Below are 24,972 nucleotides of genomic sequence, written 5' to 3' on the forward strand. Positions count from 1 at the left end.
GTACATACTAAGACTTCAAATGGGGACGTTTGGATAGTTGTGGAAGAATCTGAGATATGTGAGCATCTTTGACCAAGTAAAAGAAATATCTCCCTTGAGGAACAGCAAGATGGCTGAATAGGAACAGCTCCAGTCTGCAGCTCTCAGTGAGATCAACACAGAAGGCGGGTGATTTCTGCATTTCCAACTGAGGTACACAGCTCACCTCACTGGGACAGGTTAGATAGTGGGTGCAGCCCATGGAGGGCGACCAGAAGCAGGGTGGGGCATTGCCTCACACAGGAAGCACAAGGGGTCGAGGAACTCCCTCCCCTAGCCAAGGGAAGCCATGAGGGACTGTGCCATGAGGAACAGTGCATCTCGGCCCAGATAGTATGCTTTTCCAACGGTCTTCACAACCTGCAGACCAGGAGATTCCCTTGGGTTCCTATGCCACCAGGGCCCTGGGTTTCAAGCACAAAACTGGGCAGTTGTTTGGGCAGACACAAAGCTAGCTGCAGGAGTTTTTTCTTCATACCCCAGTGGTTCCTGGAATGCCAGCAAGATAGAACCATTCACTCCCCTGGAAAGGGGGCTGAAGCAAGGGAGCCAAGTGGTCTCATTCATCAGATCCCACCTACACAGAGCCCAGCAAGCTAAGATCCACAGGCTTGAAATTCTCCCTCCCAGCACAGCAGTCTGAAGTCAACCAGGGACATTTTAGCTTGGTAGTGGGAGGGACATCTGCCATTACTGAGGCTTGAGTAGGTGGTTTTCTCCTCACAGTGTAAGCAAATCCCCAGGAAGTTCAAACTGGGCAGAGTCCACTGCAGCTCTGCAAAGCTGCTGTAGCCAGACTGCCTCTCTAGATTCCTCCTCTCTGGGCAGGGCATCTCTGAAAGAAAGGCAGCAGCCCCAGTCAGGGGCTTATAGATACAACTCCCGTCTCCCTGGGACAGAGTACCTGGGGAAGAGGTGGCTGTGAGGGCAGCTTCAACAGACTTAAACGTTCCTGCCTGCCAGCTCTGAAGACAGCAGCAGATCTCCCAGCACAGCGCTCGAGCTCTGCTAAGGGACAGAGTACCTCCTCAAGTGGGTCCCTGACCCCCATACCTCCTGACTGGGAAACACCTCCCAGCAGGGGTTGACAGACACCTCCTACAGGAGAGCTCCAGCTGGCATTTGGCAGGTGCCCCTCTGGGACAAAGCTTCCAGAAGAAGGAACAGGCAGCAATTTTTGCTGTTCTGCAGCCTCCACTGGTGATACCCAGGCAAACAGGGTCTGGAGTGGACCTCCAGCAAACTCTAGCAGACTTGCAGCAGAGGGGCCTAACTGTTAGAAGGGAAACTAACAAACAGAAAGGAATAGCATCAGCATCAACAAAAAAGACATCTACACAGAAACCCCATCCGAAAGTAACCAACATCAAAGACCAAAGGTACATACATCTACAAAGATGAGGAAAAACCAGTGCAAAAAGGCTGAAAATTCCAAAAACCAGAACTCCTCTTCTCCTCCAAAGGATCACAACTCCTCACCAGCAAGGAACAAAACTGGACAGAGAATGAGTTTGATGAACTGCCAGAAATAGGCTTCAGAAGGTGGGTAATAATAAACTCCTCCGAGCTAAAGGAGCATGTTCTAATCCAATGCAAGGAAGCTAAAAACCTTGATAAAAGGTTACAGGAACTACTAGCTAGAATAACCAGTTTAGAGAAGAACATAAATGACCTGATGGAGATGAAAAACACAGCATGAGCTGTGAAGCATACACAATAGCTTCACTTCGTGAAGCATACACAATAGCTGAATCAATCAAGCTGAAGAAAGGATATCAGAGATTGAAGATCAACTTAATGAACTAAAGCATGAAGACAAGATTAGAGAAAAAAGAAAAAAGAATAAAAAGGAACGAACAAAGCCTCCAAGAAATATGAGAATATGTGAAAACACCAAACCTACATTTGATTGGCATGCCTGAAAGTGACAAGGAGAATGGAACCAAGTTGGAAAACACTCTTCAGGATATTATCCAGGAGAACTTCCCCAATCTAGCAAGACAGGCCAACATTCAAATTCAGGAAATACAGAGAACACCACAAAGATATTCCTTGAGAAGAGCAACCCCAAGACACATAATCATCAGATTCACCAAGGTTGAAATGAAGGAAAAAATGTTAAGAGCATCCAGAGAAAGGTCGGGTTACCCACAAAGAGAAGCCTATCAGACTAACAGCAGATCTCTCTGCAGAAACCCTACAAGTCAATATTCAACATTCTTAAAGAAAAGAATTTTCAACCCAGAATTTCATGTCCAGCCAAACTAAGCTTCATAAGTGAAGAAGAAATAAAATCCTTTACAGACAAGCAAACGCTGAGAGATTTTGTCACCACCAGGCCTGCCTTACAAGGGCTTCTGAAGAAAGCACTAAATAAGGAAAGAAAAAAGCAGTACCAGCCACTGCAAAAACATACCAAATTGTAAAGACTATCGATAGCATGAAGAAACTGCATCAACTAACAAGCAAAATAACCAGCTAGCATCTTAATGACAGGATCAAATTCACACATAACAATATTAACCTTAAATGTAAACAAGCTAAATGCCCCAATTAAAAGGCACAGACTGGTAAATTGGATAAAGAGTCAAGACCCATCAGTGTGCTGTATTCTGGAGACCCATCTCACAGCAAAGACACACATAGGCTCAAAATAAAGAGATGGAGGAGTATTTACCAAGAAAATGGAAAGCAAAAAAAAAAAAAAAAAAAGCGGGGGTTGCAATCCTAGTCTCTGATAAAACAGACTTTAAGCCAACAAAGATCAAAAAAGACAAAGAAGAGCATTGTATAATGGTAAAGGGATCAATGCAACAAGAAGAACTAACTATCCTAAATACATATTCACTCAACATAGAAGCACCCAGACTCATAAAGCAAGTTCTTAGAGACCTAAAAAGAAACTTAGACTCCTACACAATAATAGTGGGAGACTTTAACACCCCACTGTCAATATTAGATCCATAAGACAGAAAATTAACAAGGATATTCAGGACTTGAACACAGCTCTGGACCAAGCAGACCTAATAGACACCTACAAAACTCTCCATCTGAAATCAACAGAATATACATTCTTCTTAGCATGATATCACACATATTCTAAAATTGACCACATAATTGGAAGTAAAACACTCCTCAGCAAATGCAAAAGAATCGTTATCATAACAGCCTCTCAGACCACAGTGCAATCAAATTAGAATTTAGGATTAAGAAACTCACTCAACACCACACAACAACATGGAAACTGAAAAACCTGCACCTGTACCTGAGTACTGAGTAAATAGTGAAATTAAGGCAGAAATAAATGAGTTCTTTGAAACCAATGAGAACAAAGACACAACATACCAGAATCTCTGGGACATAGCTAAAGCAGTGTGTAGAGGGAAATTTATAGCACTAAATGCCCACAGGAGAAAGTGGGAAAGATATACAATTTACCCCCTAACATCACAATTAAAAGGACTAGAGAAGCAAGAGCAAACAAATTCAAAAGCTAGCAGAAGACTAGAAATAACTAAGATAAGAGCAGAACTGAAGGAGACACAGACACAAAAAAACACTTCAAAAAAAATCAATGAATCCAGGAGCTGGTTTTCTGAAAGATTAACAAAAGAGATAGACCACTAGCCAGACTAATAAAGAAGAAAAGAGAGAAGAATCAAATATCACACAATAAAAAATGATATCACTACTGATCCCACAAAAATGCAAACTACCATCAGGGAATACTATACACACCTCTACACAAATAAACTAGAAAATCTAGAAGAAATGAATAAATTCCTGGACACATTCACCATCCCAAGACTAAACCAGGAAGAAGTCAAATCCCTAATAGACCAATAACAAGTTCTGAAATTGACGGAGTAATTAATAGCCTACCAACTAAAAAAAGCCCAGAACCAGACGGATTCACAGCCGAATTCTACCAGAGGTACAAAGAGGAGCTGGTACCATTCCTTCTGAAACTATTTCAAACAACAGAAAAAGAGGTACTCCTCCCTAACTCATTTTATGAGGCCAGCATCAGCCTGATACCAAAACCTGGCAGAGACACAATAAAAAAAGAAAATTTCAGGCCAATATCCCTGATGAACATCAATGTGAAAATCCTCAATAAAATACTGGCAAACCGAATCCAGCAGCACATCCAAAAGCTTTTCCACCACAATCAAGCTGGCTTCATCCCTGGGATACAAGGCTGATTCAACATACGCAAATCAATACACGTATTTCATCACATAAAGAGAACCAATGACAAAAACCACATGATTATCTCAATAGATGCAGAAAAGGCCTTCGATGAAATTCAACAGCACTTCATGCTAAAAACTCTCAATAAACTAGATATTGATGGAACATGTCTCAAAATAATAAGAGCTATTTATGACAAAACCACGGCCAATATCATACTGAATGGGCAAAAGCTGGAAGCATTCCCTTTGAAAACTAGAAGAAGACAAGTATGCCCTCTCTCACCACTCATATTCAACATAGTATTGGAAGCTCTGGCCAGGGCACTCAGGCAAGAGAAGGAAATAAAGTGTATTCACATTGGAAGAGCGGAAGTCAAATTGTCTCTGTTTGCAGATGACATGATTGTATATTTAGAAAACCCCATCATCTCAGCCCCAAATCTCCTTAGGCTGATAAGCAGCTTCGGCAAAGTCTTAGGATACAAAATCAATGTGCAAAAATCACAAGCATCCCTATACACCAATAACAGACAAACAGAAAGCCAAATCATGAGTGAATTCCCATTCACAATTGCTACAAAGAGAATAAAATACCTAGGAATCCAACTTACAAGGGATGTGAAAGACCTCTTCAAGGAGAACTACAAACCACTGCTCAACGAAATAAAAGAGGAAACAGACAAATGGAAAAATATTCCATGCTCATGAATAGAAAGAATCAATAGCATGAAAATGGCCATACTGCCCAAAATAATTTATAGGTTCAATGCTATCCCCAGCAAGCTACCATTGACTTTCTTCACAGAATTAGAAAAAACTACTTTAAATTTCATATGGAACCAAAAAAGAGCCCATATAGCCAAGACAATCCTAAGCCAAAAGAATAAAGCTGGAGGCATCACACTACCTGATTTCAAACTATACTACAAGGCTACAGTAACCAAAACAGCATGGTACTGATACCAAAACAGATATATACAGACCAATGGAACAGAACAGAGGCCTCAGAAATAACACCACACATCTACAACCATCTGATCTTTGACAAACATGACAAAAACAAGCTATGGGGAAAGGATTCCCTATTTAATAAATGGTGTTGGGAAAACTGGCTAGCCTTATGCAGAAAATAGAAACTGGACCCCTTCCTTAAACTTTATACAAAAATTAACTCAAGATGGATTAAAGACTTAAACATAAGACCTAAAACCATAAAAACTCTAGAAGAAAACCTAGGCAATACCATTCATGGCATAGGCATGGGTAAAGACTTCATGACTAAAACACCAAAAGCAATGGCAACAAAAGCCAAAATTGACAAATAAGATCTAATTAAACTAAAAAGCATCTGCACAGCAGAATAAACTATCATCGGAGTGAACAGGCAACCTACAGATTGGGAGAAAATTTTTGCAATCTATCCATCTGACAAAGGGCTAATGCCCAGAATCTACCAGGAACTTAAACAAATTTACAAGAAAAAAAAACAAACCACCCCATCAAAAAGTGGGTGAAGGTTATGAAGAGACACTTCTCAAAGAATACATTTATGTGGCCAACAAATATATGAAAAAAAGCTCATCATCACTGGTCATCAGAGAAATGAAAATCAAAACCACAATGAGATACAATCTCACACCAGTTAGAATGGTGATCATTAAAAAGTCTGGAAACAAAGATGCTGTAGAGGATGTGGAGAAATAGGAATGATTTTACACTGTTGGTGGGAGTGTTAATTAGTTCAACCATTGTGGAAGACAGTGTGGCAATTTCTCAAGGATCTAGAACCAGAAATACCATATGACCCAGCAATCCCATTACTGGGTATATACCCAAAGGATTATAAATCATTCTACTATAAAGACACATGCACACGTATGTTTCTTGCAACACTGTCCACAATAGCAAAGACTTGGAACCAACCCAAATGCCCATCAATGATAGACTGGGTAAAGAAAATGTGGCACATATCTACTATGGAATATTATGCAGCCATAAAAAAGGATGAGTTCATGTCCTTTGCAGGGACATGGATGAAGCCAGAAACCATCATTCTCAGCAAACTAACACAGGAACAGAAAATCAAGCACTGCATGTTCTCACTCATAAGCGGGAGTTGAACAATGAGAACACATGGACACAGGGAGGGGAACATCACACACCAAGGTCTGTCAGGGGGTTGGGGGCTAGGGGAGGGATAGCATTAGGAGAAATACCCAATGTAAATGATGAGTTGATGGGTTCAGCAAATCACCATGGCACATGTATACCTATGTAACAAACCTGCATATTCTGTCCATGTATCCTAGAACTTAAAAGTATAATAATAATAAAAAAAACTCCCTTACTGAATATGGAGACTAATCATCCATTGCTTGAAGACCCTGTAGCAACTTTACTAAAGGCAGTTGCCTTGCAATGGGATAACTATTTTCCTTATGATAACCTCACCATCCACCATTACCTTCATACCCATAACTAGAATCTGATTACTTATTCCCCAATGAGAACAAGTACAAAATCTGACCCAAGAAGAGATAACTTGAACAGCAAAATATTTGCAAGATTTCTCTAATTTAATCAGCAGACACCTGAAGAACATAGATAGGAATAGATTCTAAGAATGTTAAGCAAAAAAAAAAAAAAAAAAAGGAATACAATATTGTATTAGGCCAAAGTTTTTACTCTGGGTGCACTTACCTGACACACTGGAATTAATGTGTTAGCTTAAGCAACTAAAAATTGCTCTGATAGTTGACTTTGTCAGTTGACTAAAGCAGGGCTCAACAGTGATCCATATTCAGTGGCCTATATTTAAAATTTAGATGATGGAACTTCCCTAACATAATGTAGGGGGAGGAATCTCAAAACAGGTAGATGAAAATGTTAGAGTGGATTTACTGTATGTGACCCATCTTATTTCCAACTATTTCTCTAGAAGACCCAGAAGGCACTCCATTTTCTTAGGCATTGAAAAATGCATTTGTGAGAGGAGAACAAACATCATTGGAAAACTCTGTGGTGCCTGTTCTCTGAAGGTTAGGGATGATAACGGGTGATATCCCACTGACCTGTGTTCCCTAATTTCAATGAGCAATATAGGGCCTCAAGTGCCAGAGGCCTAATGCCCTGAAAATATGAGCACACTTAGTGTAACAGACAGAGGGGAACAATCAGATGGCAATCAGACAGGGATCTCTGTTTTGACAGGGATCATAGATGGTAGCTAAATGACCATGGCGTCCTTAGAATGAAATTAATGAATTGTCAGTTAATTCATTTATATCTGGAAATTACTTAATTGATATCTAGAAAATCTCTAGGAATCCCAAATGCTACCGTGGTTCACTCGTCAAAGCAGGAAATGATGATGTTGGATGTTATATGGAATTCCGGCCTGGATTTGCCTCACAATGTGCTTAGTTGTCCGTGGTTATTTCCTCAGTTGCAGGTTAAATAATTATAATAGGCTGGTAGAATCCTCACATTGATGTCCTGACCTGTGGAGTGAGACACACCAGAATAGCAAACCTAAAGCAACATCATATTCTTATGGAAATTTCCAGGATTATTGTCATCATTAAAACTTGAAAAATACAGAACTGATGATACTTAAAAACTCTCAATATTCTCAGCTGTGCAAAAGGCAGATGAGCATTGGTGAATATCTGTGGATTATGACAAACTTAATTATGTGGTGATTCCAACTGCAGCTGCTGTTTCCTATGTGGGATTTTAGATATGGGTCAGGCATAAGGAAATCAATGCAGAAATTGACTGTGTTGTTTTTCTCTATGCTGATTATAAAGAACCACCAAAAGCAGTTTTCTTTCACTTATGCCAACTCTTTGTCATTATCTCCACTTCAAGGACTTTAAACACCTTGACACTGCACAGATATATTAGTAAACTCAGCTGGTATCTACTTGAATTAAACTATGATTGTTGACATATTGTATTCTTTGGAGCAGCTGAAACAACATTGGATAATCTATTTTTTAAAGGTTTAGTAGAAAGTGAAGCCATGTGAAATGGTAAACTGGCAACTTTGTTTTATCCACAGAAATTAGTCTAATTTTTCTTCCTTTTCACTGGTTATTTTTGGTAGATTATACATTTTCAAAAAATCATTATTTTATTATTTTATATCTTTAATTTTTTACGTCTGTTATGGGCAAAGAGGTGAATTAAAGTCTTCTGTTTCTCTACATTGTAATTTTTGTTTTATGAGGTTGAGATATTTGGTTCATGGATATTCAGCACTACTGTATTTTCATTGTGATGACTCTCTTTAATGTTATGAGGTGCCCTTCTTTAATGTTACAAGGCCAGAATCCTGCCTTACAAGTAGATACCAAGCATCTCCATTTTTCTTTTGGTTTGCCTTTGTCTTGTATAATTTGCCAATTTTTAATTCTCAACCTTTCTAAATTACTTTGTTTTAGCTAATTATATATAGATAAAGAAAGTATATTTCTACATATTCACAGAGAGTATTTTGCTTTATTGAAGAAATCTTTCTGAAAATGCATGAGCTAAGTTCATTTACATTTATTGATGTAAAAGATATTTCTGATTTTATTTCCATGGTGTAATATCACATTACTTTTTTCTTCATACAATTTTTTAAAAGACAAATTAGTGGTCTCATTTCTTTGCTTTATGTTTTATGTGTAGTTCCTCTGATAGGAAGGTCTGACTTTTTTACAGTAATTATTCATATTTTGAATAATAATAAAATAGTATCCCATTTTTATTTTTGCTTTCTTCACCTGCTCTCTACTTTATAATTTCTGTCAACATTAACTTTGTCAACACTTACATTTGTACTTTTAAATACACCTATAATTATTTTTTTCAGCCTTGTAGGGTTCCTTTGACTTCTAGCTAACAGAGTACCTTTGTAATTAGTGTACTTATCTCCCATATACTTTCTTCCTTCCCAATTTTAGGTAGCTGTGTGATTTCTACATATATAGGCATATAACTTTCACATTCTATTTTGTCCTAAGTTTCGTATTTGTCTGAATTATGGTTTTATAGTTACATATATTCCATGCTCCCCATGAATTGTTTTGCTACAATTTCCCCCAGCTCATCTCTGGGTTGAAATTAATTTTCTAGTAGTTTCCTCAAGAAAGACTCTTTGGAAAATGATTCCTTTGTTCTTACATGTTCAGCACTGTTTATCTTACATGTTCAGCATTGTTGCATAAAAAATTCTTGGCTCACAACTTCTTCCCTTGAGTATTCTGCAGCTCCTTCTCCACTGTCTATTGCTGTGGCAAAATCTATGGACAGCTTTATTTTTCCCCCCAGTAAGTGTCTTGTTCTTTTTATGCTACTGCCCAAAAGAATCTTTTTTTTCTTTAAAGTCCAGGAAATTTACTAGGCTTGGTCCCAACATTTAATTTTCTGGGTCAGTTTTTTTTCTGGATGAAATGGGCCCTTACAATATCTATATTCAAATTTTTTGTCCACTTGTTTTTTGTTCTTTGTCTCAGGAAAGCTTTTTTGAGTTATATCTTGAACTTATTGTTTGTTCCATTGTTTTGATTTTATTTTTTAAACACTGTAGCTATGCATCATTTGGATATCTGTTGCTTATCTTCTATAATGCCTTTTGCTCTCTCATTCTTTAAAACTTTTTCTTTAATTCTGCATTACTTTGCTTTGTTGACTAGGCTATTTTTGGAAGCTTTTAAGTATATTTTTGTATCTATGAATTATGCCTGTCCCCTAGTTTTATAGAAGATAGAGATTGTGGGTCTTTGTTCATTTTTTTAATTGTTATTAATTTTAACTGATTTCCAAAGAAGAGAGATGATGTCTTAGTTTCATGTTCGTATAAGAAGGCCCTCTAAGTATTCAAATTAAAATCAGTAGCAAGATAAGGCTGCCCTCTATCACTACTGCTTATTTAAAGTCTTACTGCAGATTTGGGCACATAGTTAAAAAAAAAAGAGGAAAAAAATGTCATAAAGATTGAAAAAGTAGAAATAAATTATCATTCTTCACAAATATTCACAAGTGTATGATATTCTTTTTCCCCCAAAGGAAGAAATATATTATTTTTCCACATAGAAAACTCAAATTAATTTATTTACAAATTATTAAAATTAATGAGTTATAAGAGAAGCTAGACAAGATATCAATATGGAAATATCAATTGTATGTCTGTACCACAAAAATAAACAGTACAAAGTGCCATTTAAAAAGTTTTCAGTAGCAACAAAATATTTAAGGTACCCAGGAATAATTCTGAAAAGTTATAAAGCAGTTAAAGACTTATATGGAGAAAAATCGTAAAACTTTATAGAACAATATAAAAGAGATCCTAAAAGGAAATTGTATGCTCTTCATGGTTAAAATGATTCAATACCAAAATGAGGTCAAACCTGCCACAGATTGAGCTAAAGATTTAATATGGTTAAAGGCATGGCTGGATTTTATAAGGAACTTGATAAACTAATGGTAAAGTGTATATGAAAAGGAAAAAGAGTCCATTAGAGTCAAGGTGATCCTGAAGAAGAAGAAAAGGGTGAGTTGCCCTACAAATTACAAAGACATGAATTTACACTGACACGGGAGAGTATGCTAATGGCATAGGGCTAGACAAAGGCTGGAAACACGACTGTGTATGTACATTTATTTTATAACAGAGGTTGCATTGTGAATCACTGAGTAAATAAAGAACTATTCAATAAATGAGGCTTAAGTAGTTGATTGTCCATAAGGAAAAAAAAATAAAAGAAATCTACTGGACTTCTACTTCAGTTCCAGATAGATTAAGATTTACATATGAAAGTATCACTTTTTTAAAAAACTGAGAAGATAATACAGAAGAATATCTGCATAACCTTAGAATAAGGAATAACTTCCTAAATAAGACACAAAACTACTAACTGTAATAAAAAATTAAACTCTAATTAAAATTTAAAACTTCCATTCATCAAATGATGTCATTAAAAGAGTAAAACAATAAGCCACAAACTGGTAGAAACAACTTGCACACATTTAGCCATTAAGGGTTTATTCTTATAAATCAATAGAAAGGGATAATTCCTATAGCGACATACACAAAGCAAATCACGGAAGACTACAGACAGGATACAATCACTTCTCATAAAGCTCTAAAACAAGCAAGAGAAAATAAGTCCTGTTTGGGGCTACATATATTTGAATAAAAACTTTTTTTCATGAAAGGGAGTAAGAAAATTCAAATCAGCATAGTGATCACCTCTAAGAGGAAGAAATGAAGATGGATAAAGTAGAAGTACATGGATAAATAAATTCAAGGATTTGATCATTTTTAAGTTCTTTGAGTAATAATTTAATTTTTTTATTTTATTATTATTATACTTTAAGTCTTAGGGTACATGTGCACAATGAGAACACATGGACACAGGAAGGGGAACATCACACTCTGGAGTAATAATTTAATTTTTTTATAATTGTTAAAGGAAATCTTTAAAGATTTTCTGTATGTTTTATAACCAAAGTATGGTATTTATATCCTTAAAATCAAGTTTATTTTTGAATTATAATGTACAAACATAAAAATGCATAAATCATAGGTGTATAGGTCAGCAAATTACCACAATGTGATTATATCCATTAACTACCACCCAAGTTAAGAAATAGAACATGGCCAGGCACAGTGGCTCACACCTGTAATCCCAGCACTTCGGGAGCTCAAGGCAGGAGGGTCGCTTTAGCTCGGGAGTTAGAGACAAGCCGGGGCTAATGGTAAGACCCTGTCTGTACAAATAATAAAAATGTAAAAATTAGTGGGTGTGGTGGTGTGTGCCTGTAGTCCCAGTTACTCAGGAGGCAGAGACAGGAGGATCCCTTGAGCCCAGGGATCATGTCACTTGAGCTACAGTTGTGATCATGTCACTTCGCCACAACCTGAGCAAAAGAGCAAGACTTTGTCTCTAAACTCACACACACACACACACAAACTTTCTCACTACCTTCACTTTTTTTCCATAGATAACCAATCTCAAATATTCTTTTGCAAGAGTGAAATTTTACGTATAAAATATCAGAAAGAATTTTAAGCAAAGAGACTATGTTTCTGTTTACATCAACTGTTTCTACAAAAATCTTCATCTTCCACCAGATAAGAAATTTTATATAGTAAAGGAAGAATCAGACACTTACCCTGTTTACAAATAAAACTGCTACACTCTCACAGCCAAAATGGTAGTAAAACTAATACAGTGCCCTAACATTTCCTGAGAAACTATGATGATAGTTTGGTCCCAAGAAAATCCTCAGATCAGCTCTAAAACACTTTCTACTTGAGAGTTCATCAATGTTTGAACACAGTTGTACTGTGTCCCATAGTTTTCTCTTTTTTGATCTATCTATGCAAGTTCCTTTAGCCATTCTTTATGCAAGTTCCATTCTTTATAGAACTTTGCCATCTGGATGTATCCCTTTGGGTATATGGCAATTTGAAAATGCTCGTGCTAAAACATGGTGCCAAGAACTCCATCCAATATATCAGCTGTGTTCTCACCATTGCAGTATCCACTAAAGCTATTACCTTCTTGGCACTATACTACTATTAATGTATCATAAAATTATACTGTATTATACTGTACTTTTTTTTTTTTTTGAGATGGAGTCTCACCCTGTTGCCCAGGCTGGAGTGCAGTGGTATGATCTCGGCTCACTGCAACCTCCACCTTCTGGGTTTAAGTGATTCTCCTGCCTCTGCCTCCCAAGTAGCTAGCATTGCAGGTGAGCACCACCACGCCCAGCTAACTTTTTTATTTTTAGGAGAGACAGGGTTTCACCGTGTTGGCCAGGCTGGTCTTGAACTCCTGACCCCATGATCTGCCTGCCTCAGCCTCCCAAAGTGCTGGGATTACAGGCAGGAGCCACTGTGCCCGGCCCTGTTTTTTATGTAAGACTTGTACCTGTACTGACTGTTATAAACCACCAAGTCCATTTTCACCTAAATTCTGTCATGATTTTTACCTCTTATTTTGTTCTTATTTCAATAATCAACTGATTTTCGTCTGTGTTTGGCCTTGTTTCATTGCATTGTTAGTTATCATTGATAGTTCAGCCTTCAGTGTTCTGGTTTGGAAGACAGACATTGAATCTTACACCTATATGGTGGCTGCTTTATGTATTATTTTATTTGTATAAAGTCTGCTAGGATAGGACTGGGATTATTGTTCTCATTCAAAATATTAGAGAAACTAAAAACCAGGAACATAGATAAACTTGCCCCAAATTTAGGTTAATTAACTGGCAAACCTTACACCTGAGCCAAAGTATTTTGAAACAAAGATTTCTTTTCACTGACCTAGACTATCTCAAACTCGATGGTTCTAGGCAAATAAAATTTAGCTTTAAAAAACCTCATTTGCTAATAAGGATCTAGAATGAAGAAATATGCCGTGAGATGAGAGTAGTTTGAGGACAGAGCTTGGCAGAAGCAAACCTGAAGTCATTCCACTTTCATAAGTGCTAACAAAATTGGTGATTCCAAGAACCATGCAAAAAAGAATTCTAATACACATTTTGATAGGGTACACCACAACACACATGTCAAGGGAAATAATTAGATCATCCTGGATTCAATTTACGAAATTGTCAAAAGTTCACAGCTCGCTTTACTTGTAATGCAACACACATGCTGATGTTTCTAGCCATTGCAAAAAAAATAAAGTAGGCTGAGGTTAGGAAGTCTCTTCCGGGTTTACTGGAAGAAGGCCTGAGACGTCATGCATCAGATTCCTCAGAGGCTGTATTAAAAGGAACCATGGAACAGGAGTAGTGTTCTGCAGCCTTGTTCAGAGGTTATGTCTGTGTACAAAATATGTAACAAATAAGGTATTCAAATATCTCAATTTGGCGACTTTACAACAGATGGGTATGAATGATTGCAATGATCTTCACATGTGACTTTATCAGTCATCACGGAACCAAAGGTAACAGGTGGTTCTTTAAGTTAAAGAAATCTGACTTGAAAAACAAATCTAGTAATTAAAAAGAATCATAGTGCACTAGAACGGCCAATAAATAGACGCCAGTGTGTGCCCTTGGTCAAGTCATTTCTCCATTCTGCATCTCTGTTTAGCATTTGCAAATTAAAGTGTAAATGAAAATAAGCAGAGTTATTTTTTCAAAGCGAAACTGCTAAGAACCTCACAATACATCCAGATAAAACTTGTGTAAAGAGGATAGGAAGACAATACCTCCATGGAATGCTAAGGTACAAAAAATAAATAAAAACTGAAGAACTACTGGAATAGTTTCATCTAGCTCTAATATCACACTGCTTTCAGTAATTGACAGTGAGTTTTAGTTCTGTAAGCGTTCTATAATTGAGTATGAACTAGCAAAACCATCCATGGTTAGCATCAGATTTGTATTCAAAAAGCAATCTCTGGCAGGTATGTGTATTGAAAAAACACACAGTAGGCAGACTGGAAACTTTTGCCTAAGAGGGAGAGACCAGAACCTGAACCGAGGAAACATCCTGTCCAGAGAGATAGCCTACCTTTCCCAAGAGTGTTTATTCATTTCATTCATTGCAATGCTCCTCTGTCTACCGTGTGTGTGTGTTTCTTATATTATCAGCAAGTCTCTAAGCCAGATTTACAAGTTCATGATTTCTTCTTGGCAGGCGGGGAGCTTTAGTGCAGTTTTAGGTACAGAAAAATTGGAAGGAAGGTTCGGAGAGTTCCTATATATTCACCTGCCCCCACACATTGGTAGCCTCTCCATTAACCCAATCCCTCACCAGAGTGGTGCATTTGTTACGGTTGATGAGCCTACATTGATACATCATATTTATACAAATTCCATAGTTTACCTCAGGATTCACCATAATTTCTTTTTTAAAAAATCCTAAAATCATAAACAGAGATAACATATTGCCTTAACCTGAAATTTCAGTAAACACCCTGGCTAAATACAAAATTAGGCTTCAGATTCAATCAAACTTAGTTTCACCTAGTTGATATTTTTTAAAGAATCATGAAAAAGCAGGACCAAACATATTTTGATTACCTCTCTGATAACCAGAATTTTCAGTTAATAAAAATATTCTAATTTTGATGGTTTGAAAGAGAAACAAAAGAGAGACAGAACAAAAGTTAGGATGTCCCAGCTCCATTCACACTGAGTTTTCTGCTTGGTTTGAAACATAAATACACTCCAACATATTAACTTGAGCCGTCACTGTTTGCATTTTCATGATGCCTAGAGGAAACTATCGGAGCCAGGATTTGGCCAGAACTTACATCTGTGAGGTCTCAGCAATTCACATACACCAAGCTTCCGAAAAGACAAGAGCGATCTACCTCCCCATCAATTGCCGGGAGCATTGGCAGATCCTGTTTAACACCAGCAGGACCACCTGGACCCCCGAGAAGGCCCACTTAATTAAGACATTAGCTTCTAACATACTGAACGAAGCTTCCTAAATTCATACATTGACAGTGAAATGCGGAATTCTTCACTGAGACATGTTGAAATCCGATTTCAGCTCCCTTTTGTGTAGAGCAACCTGCACTGTGTAAACTGTCAGCCTACCCTTGCTAACTTCGTTAGAGAGAAGGCCAATAACAAAGCTCAGCTGATTATAAAAGAAAGTGAAGAGACTCTGAATGATTATAGAATTCTTATAATGTGCATAGTGTTATTATGGCACTCTGCCCAGGGCTCATCAAAGATAAATGAGGTTTGAAGAGTAGATTTTTTTATGCTAAACTTAATAGACATTCCCTTTCTTTTCTTTTTTTTTTTAAACTGGCAAGGGAATGGAAAAGACATCAAAGCAGTTTTCCTATAAATCTATACGAAAATAAATTTCAGAGTGAACTTTTCTGCTTTTATTACTTATGGTGTTTTTATTTTTTGGGAAGCTGAAAGGGAACATAATTCAATGCCTTTCAAGTTGCTTTGGAGAAATATAATAAATCCGATATATATGGAAAAGTTTATAGGGGTTTTTTTGTAAGATACATACAACTCTAAGATCTTCCTCTGATATTAAAATTGTTTCTAAAAATTTTTCTTCAAAGTTTCTCATACATATTTCACTAGGTTTCCTAGACACTTAGTAATTTATTATTCTGAATTCCAATGACAGGAGATGAGGTTTAATATTTTGACTATATGAAGCTGTTGTCTTTTCTAAACTGCTATTTCTAAAATCCTCATCCAAACTTTAAAGTACAATAACATCTCTCATTTCAGTTTCTATAGCTAAGAATTCGGGGAGAGTGTCCACTAATATTGCAACATCAGCCTCTGAATGTGCTCCTTGTGTGTGAAATTATATTTTTATGACACTTCTCTGGTTTTGTTTGAATCAGCTCTGTTGAAAATCGTCTTGAACCCAATTTTTATTCAGTAACTGCCTCTCAATACACATTACTCTTGTAACTGTTAAAGATGTGTTGGTTCAGCTTTTCAGGCAAGGCTATTTGAAAGCACAAGAGGGTTGTCACAGTGTGCTTATGAGTATGTCAAAGTTAAACAAATGCAAAGTTGCTTAGTTTCATCAGTAGTTAAATCTCATTACAAAACCAATACTTTAAGATATAGTTCAAAGTTCACAGTTTTAAAAAAATGGAACTTAGCTGTAGTGACATAGTGCTACTTCCAAATTATTAAGCTAAAACAACTATGGATTCCAAGCAAATTTTCTCTGGGGGGAAGGTAGCCTCAGAGTCAAGATAAACCCTTCTGACCAGAAAGTCTTGAGTAATGATTCTAATTGTTCCACTGACTGAACACTGGGTTCATCACTTTATAAATGGTTCACCATATGTAAAATAAATACAAGCTACCACACACATACAATTAACAACTAAAATCATTAGTCCTCTTTTATCTGCTATAGTCAAGAGAATGTTGTTTGTACTAATTGGAAGAACCCTGGGTAACAGACAGACTTGTCTCCAGGTTTTCTTCATTTACCTAAATTTCAGTTGCCTTACAGAGTAGGAGGTAGAAATTAATAGATACGTGTGAAAACATAGTAAAACTCCAGGGCTTTACATCAGAAGCCAAATCATAGCACAGCAAGGAAAATCTTAAATAGATGTTAAGGAATTGAAAACCACGTACGCCTTTGAAAGTCAACCTTTCCTAAATGTGCAGAAAAAAGTTGACAGACATTCGGTGATGTTAATGGTATTGAAATGGTCCCAGATTTAGAAGACTGTTGCAGATGTGGCTAACAGGAGCCTTTCCCCATGGACTAAACACTATATTTCACAGCCCTGGCCAAGTATTAGAATAACCTGGACAGCATGTGAATTAATTGATCAGGGTTGGAAAAGGATGTGCTTTTAAAGCTCTCTAGTTAACCCTAACGTACAAAGATGGAAAAGAAAACAGATTGGAAATAGTGCAGAAAATTTTCAGAATGTTCACATTCAGAACATAATGTTTGCAGGTTCCCACCACCTCCGCTACATAAAATGGCATGCCTTTAAAAGAAGAAATAGTTTGGGTGGAGTCCACAGAAAGAAAATGATTGCATCAGTAGATTGAAATCTGTTGAGTAGTAGTAGAACCTCTCCTTTTCATATAATATCCACCACACATGGCAGTGTTACAAAATTTAATACACTAAATTAGATATGCAGGTAAAATATATTGCTTTGATTGTATCTGTAGCTTCCTTCAAGACAACATCCCATGGGTAGTAGGAAAAGAAAATAATAGAAGTTTAAGCTTAGTCTGATTCAAAAATCAAATTAGTCCTCTTACAGTAACGTATTTCTTAGAGAAAAGAATCTGTTTCACAAATAACCTCCTCATTTCCTGCTTCTTTTTCCAAGATACTAATCAAACATCACATGGCATGTACCTGTGAGTTTTCATAACATGAGACAAAGGTAGAAGATAACTCATGTCATCCTGGTTCCACAAGCATGCACAGATAGCATCATCTGGTCTATGGCAGGACAATACACTGTCTACTGATACCATGCTTGCTTTGATGTTCACCTATGACCAGTGAATCCTCTGATGTTACATTGGCCAGCTCAAACTGACTTGGCTTCTTTTTCAACCTTGCAACTTGGAGACTCTTCAGTATCTGCCGCATCATCCACACAACCTTAAGGTTTCATGATCCAGCCCTCCCTCCATCCAATGTTGTTAGCCTCAACTCACCCTGCCACACATTTTGGAAGGTGGCAATTCTGCCATCTCTTTATCTTTTTCCTGAAAAATATGACAATTTGATATTCAAAAGATATCTTTATATACAGTGTGGAATGATAGACATTGCAGACTCAAAAGGGTGGAAGGGTATGGAAGGGATGAGAAATTACTTAATGAGTGCAATGTACACTATTTGGATACCCTAAAAGCCCAGACTTCACCACTACAAAACATACCCATGTAACAAAACCACATTTGTACCCCTTACGTGTATACAAAAAATAAAATAAGATGTCTAGAGTTGGAATGAAATAGAATGGCATTCAGATATACTTGGTACTGGAGGGCTCTAATTTCATCACTTAGCTGCAAGCTTCCCTTACTCATCACTCATTTTTTCCTGTTTTGCCTCTTTTTTATTTTTTTAACTTCTCCTCTGCTTTCCCTAGAAGCTTGAAGATATAAAGGCTGTATCAAAGTGTATCTGATTGAGTAGGAAAAAAGCAAAAGAAATTGCCTCAGTTTTTGTTTTTGTTTTCTCTTCCACTTCACTTTCTAGTTCAAGGGTCAAAGAACCATGTCAGGACAAAGCCAAAAAAAAGGTCTGTGTGCTTGAGACCCCAGTCTCTATATGAGGAGTGAAAGGTTGTTGAAGAAGTGAAGGGTGCAAAGTTAGAAATACAGAAGCTACCCCATTGTTGACCCATCTGGATACTTAAAGTTATTCATTTAGAAATAGGAGGAATTTGCTTACTATTTTCCAAAAATTATATTTTTGGAAGAAGTGGAACTTGTAACATTAAACACTAAAATCAAATGACTATTAGTATGTTCAAGGCTATAGCTCTTAAAACACTAAATAGCAGGGAAAAAAAACTATATTCCTGTAATTGCTTATCTGTGTAATTTTAAATGGTGGTTTTCTAAAAATATTCATTTAGCCTTTCAGAAGACATAACACTTTCGGCAGGAATGCACTTACAATTTTGTAAGATAGATAGATAATAATCAATACACATGTATGTATGAGTTGGGGGTATAAGAGAGAGAAGAAATTTATTCTGGCTGAAGAAACAAAAGCTAGACTGCAAGATCACTCAATGAGTCAACATCACGGTGCAGACGAAAACTCTTTACATATTTACTTATTTAAAATCACCCTAGGGTGCAGACTGGAGCAGTAGGAATTAATTAGATTATACAAAATAGAACACCAATGACCAAGAACAATTCAATTCAACCCAAGATGAATTTTTAAATATCTCCCATTTTGCATTCTAAAAATGAGGATAAAATCCATTTGCCCAACTAATGCAAGCAGCTAATGTCTTTCATTTTTTGTGGCTCTGGTCAACGACTCCATTTCTGCAGCTATAATTTAGAAATTCTGAGAAAATATGTTCTTTTCTCCCTCACTGGACCACAGAAGTATTGATAAATATAAAACACCATTTGACTTTTCACCTTTCCCAGAGAAAATTATATCATGATAAATATATATGTATTTACGTATAGATACGTGTGTTTGTGTGTTTCTATATCTCCAAAATACTTTATTTTATGGCCTGAGTTTGTGAACCTCTCCAAGTAGTTCCTACATGCCATGAGCTTGCTTTACATCTAGACTCTCTATAGTTCTATGCTGAAAATATTTTAACTGTGAAACTAGCTACAAAAAGTTTACAAAACTACCAGATATCTCTGTTAATCATCGATAGTGACCTGAATGAAGAGTAAATTGTGCTCCTTGTCAGACTCCGCCTTTTGATGTGTCCAGCTCTATCTCCCATTCACCAGAAAACAATCCTAAGGGAAAAGACTGAGGGAGGAAATAAGAAACAACATGACCACAACACGTACTATTTTCAAAGGGTCCATGAGATTTCACAAGCATACCATTGTTTTCCATGTCCACTGGGAAAAAAACAGCAATATCTCTCTGTCACCTATATATATATATATATATATATATATATATATATATATATATATATGGTTCAATATTGTGGGAGATAATTTGATCATCAAGTCAAGAAAGCAGAGAAAGATCTGAGTCAGGGGAGGCATGGTTTCTCCATCCAAAGAGATTAAGTATTAGCTCAACTGCCATTGAAAGAATGGATTTAGATAGGTCCGATGTTTCCACATCACAGGAGGGAGTGTGAATACAAGGCCTTAAGGTCATTTCAACAACTCTTTCCCACTGTTTTTATTATCTCATGAATCCTGCCAATTTCCTTATGAGGTTTTCATGTGGTATTATTAGATCTATCTTGCTGGAGGAAAAACCCTAGGAAAGGTGCAGTAAAATGATGTGTTTGAGGTCATGTGAGTTATCATCCAGGCCTGGAATTAGCCACCTATGCACTTTTCAGACTGATTTTAGTGTCTGTGGCCCCTCTCATAACGGAAGTCATGGGATGCTTGGACTCTAGACCCAGTTTTCTCCAAATGGATCTATTTTTTTTCCAAAAATACTAATGTATTAGAAATTAGTCACATATGAGTAAACCTCATGCATGGCTCCCTAAACCAATTAACATGTCAGCTCTAATGTACTGTTAGACAAATAATTTGAAATATTTGTAAAAGAGCAGCATGAGAATTTAACCTCCGCAATTAGGCAGGGATCTCAGTTAACTTTTGATATGCCTGAGGGAGCTCACAACTAAGAAAGCACCACCATTTTTACTGCCTCTTGTTTGTGTCAGGAAAAGACAATGTTGGGATGCTCCTAAAGTTCCAAATCCTAGTACTGGGAAAAAAAAATGTAAGAGCTCTTCGTGGCATCAGGTTGACAAGCAAACCAGCCAATCCAGAGAGTTATCAAACCTGGTCCCAAAGATCACAGAGGTAGAAGTTGCAAATTCTTTAAATTGGAGATTCCAAAAGGTGGCAAACTGTTTTCCTTGGGTCTTAAATTAGTTTCTTCTATGATAATTACAGCCTGTTTATCCTAATCCTGTGAAATGGAATGATTAAGGAATCTATAATTTCATATATAGCTCTTAAAAATAATTCCCAATATAAAGAATCTCAAATTCCTTTTCTTCATCAAAGGTATTTCTCATTTTATCATTTTGGTGATGAAAATCTGGAGTTTACAGAAAATCTGGAATAAATAGTTCATGAAATAACTGGCTTTTCATTGTTTGCCTATATGGCTTCCCGGGCCCGAACAGGTAATTGCCTAAAGGTCAGAATTAAGGGAACTGAAAGGACCCTCATATTAAAATACCTCTCTCTCAGCATTCTCTTACAGTGCCTAAAATGGACATGTTATTTCTTTTGGGTAAGACATAAAAGTATCTTATCAAAGTGAAAATACCATCTAGGATGATTTAAGAACTCAGCTATTAGCTAGAAGTTATTATTTATTACCTAGATAATTCTCTAGTTAAAAAGTAACTTAATCATATGATTTAGAGTAGAGTTTTTGTTGTTGTTGTTGTTGTTGTTGTTGTTGCTATGAGATTTCATTAACTCTAGTTACATTCCAGGCACTGAAAGTGTGGGACACTGTACAAGTATATTCTGAGGAAGGTCAGAGAAGATTCAGCACACCCACATGGAAATTTCCAGGAGGCTTGAGTTGAGTGCCAGTGTGTATATTATGACTGTACCCAAAGGGAGGTGAAAGACCAATGAAAAAGGAATAGGAAGATTTTGAAAATACATTCACTGACTTTATTCTTTTGCCTGGAGTTGACCCTAATATTATATATCTTTAACTGAAAGTGCGAATTACACATTGTACAGGGTGAAAAAGGAACTCGCTGTTCTCTGTGGTTTTCTTCACTTTGGTTCCAATGTTTACAGAATTGTACCGATAGAGGAAAAGAAACCAAATTATTTCCCCCTTTATTTCTTGTCCTCTATCCCCTTGTCTGTTTCCTCCATCCCAATAACTTTTTTTCCTTATCTCCCACTTCCAAGTCCACAATACCCCTGCAAAACATACAAACTTTTCATAACTTTACTTTCTCTGGCCCACATTTTAGCCTAGGACAGATTTAAATTTATTGTCAGAAAAATAGGTCAATACCAAGGGAATCTACCTACTTCAAAACCTAAAGCTAAGTCCCCAAAATAAAGTAAGGGAAACACACATCCAAAAAATCCCACCACAGAGTAAACAGGCATCATTCTTTTGGTTTAAACTTCATTTCTTATCTCCCCATTTCTTTCCTTCCTTATTGACAACCCTTAGTAGTTTCAGAGAATAGGGTTTTCTAAAATATCTTGAACCATAAAGTCAGCAGTTTTGAAGGTAAAGCAGGAACGTTTCAAGGCAAACACAGTGGAGCTCCTTCCTCTCCTATTCCTCCATCCAGCTAAGACAATTTGATTCAGGAATCTAAGCCCCAGCCACATGCTTGACCCAATGTTCTATCACCACATTCTGGGCAAGGCTACTCATTAACTGGCTTTCTGTGCTAGCTGGCTGTGTATGCAGAGAGCTGTCAAGATGGGACTTTCCTGATTCCTTATTCCTTGACTAAAGTTGACCTTGGACAATCTATTAATTACTCCAAAGAATAATATGTGAAACAATAATCAGAAATAAAAGCCAAATACAATGAGTTCTTAAAAAAAAAAGGTGCAGTAGGTCCTGTAATAATGTTCTTTCATCATAATGTTGTGAAAATATATAGATTCCCAGCCAGGAGCCGCTGTCCATGTGGTCTGCACATTCTCCTCATCTCTGCATGGGTTTTGTCCAGGTACTCTGGTTTTCCGCCACAAATGTGCACACTAGGTGATTGGGGGTGTCTAAATGTTCCCAGTCTGAGTGAGTGTGGGGGGTGTTAGAGTGCACCCAATGACAGAGTAGTGTCCTGGGCTGGGTGGGTTCCTGCCTTGAGCCCTGAGCTGCTGGGATAGACTCCTGCTACCCATGATCCTGAGCTGGAAAAATTGGAAAAATTATTATCTTATTTGTTTTTATTAATCTTTCTTAAATGTATGCATAGCTCACATTTATTTCAATGTTTAATATTATAAGTGTTTTGTTCTTTATTTAAAAGTTTAATGACTTTTTGTGAGCACAAATATGCCATAGGAACTTAACTTTTGTTTGTATCAATTAGCCTATGGTAAAATTAGTTCTGTTAAATATATATATCAATTCAGTTAAAGTCACAGTTTCCAAGAACCTACTGATGACATAAAGTAGGGTCTTATTGTCCACCATCAATGTCAACATTACCCTTAATATTGACCACTGAATGCTGACCACTGGCCCCTTAATGGGCCGACCATACCATAAGTGCTTGTCCTGCTTTCTCCACTGGTTTCTTTGTATCATTTACATTTTATCAAGCATCAAGCCAGCCTCACCATGTGCAGTCCCTCACAGTGAATATTTAGCCATCTGTAGCACCTATGAAAGAAAGTGAAATTGCTAAAGAATGAAAGTTACTTAATAACTCAATTAACAGACAATAAAGGAAAGCATGGGTAGAACAAATAAATAAACATTGCATTAATGAATGAGCTTTTAAGTGGCCATTTTTATTAGTTTCCTTTCTCATCAGGGCTCATTATAAATTCCATCTGGAGAAAGACATAACTGGGTGACCATCACCAACTTCCCTGATGCCAATGATGAGGAAAAGCCATCAAAGGCCATAAGCCACTGTTGCTTCCCCCATATCTCTCTAAGTATGTAGTAAATAAAGGTTAAGTTCATGGAAATACCAAACTTCCATTTGTTCAGCCCCAAACTTTGGAGTCATTTTCTTTTACTTTCCCTCTCTCTCAGGCCACATCCAGTCCATAAGGAGATTCTGTTGACCCAAGCTTTAGATTAGATCCATAATATGGCCATGTCTAACCTTCCAGCCACTACCCCCCTGATTCACATCACCATCATCTCTTACATGGAGTATATAATAGTTTCCTAACTTACCTCCTTGTTTCTCAACACAACCCCAGTGATGTGTTCTTTAAAAAAAGGTGCAGTAGGTCCTGTAATAACATTGTTTCATTATAACATTGTTGAAAATATATATATAGATAGATATAGATTCCCAGCCGGGAGCCACTCTCTATTTGGTCTGCACATTCTCCTCATCTCTGCATGGGTTTTGTCCAGGTACTCTGGTTTTCCGCCACAAATGTGCACACTAGGTGATTGGGGGTGTCTAAATGTTCCCAGTCTGAGTGAGTGTTGGGGGTGTTACAGTGCACCCAATGGCAGAATAGTGTCCTGTGCCAGTTGGGTTCCTGCCTTGAGCCCTGAGCTGCTGGGATGTAACAGGTAAGTCAGAACTTATTGCTCTGTTTCCAACACCCCAGTAGATTTCTACATCTTCTGGAGTTCTAGCACCAGTCCTTCACAGTGATTCACAAGGCTCTTCATCATCATGGAACTCTCCCCGCCCCAGCACAAACTGCTTAACTTTATATCCAGCTGATCTCACCCTTGCACACTCTGCTACAGCCACCCTGGCCTTCTCACTGCTCCTTGAAAACACCAGGCACGTGCCTAACTCACAGCGTGTATCGTGGCTGTTTCCTCTGCCAGGCTGTTCTCTAAAATATGCTCCCCCAAAACCTGTACATGGTTCACTCTCATACGAAC

Source organism: Pongo abelii, chromosome 15 (genome assembly GCF_028885655.2).
Source record: "Pongo abelii isolate AG06213 chromosome 15, NHGRI_mPonAbe1-v2.0_pri, whole genome shotgun sequence".
Taxonomy (NCBI): Eukaryota; Metazoa; Chordata; class Mammalia; order Primates; family Hominidae; genus Pongo; species Pongo abelii.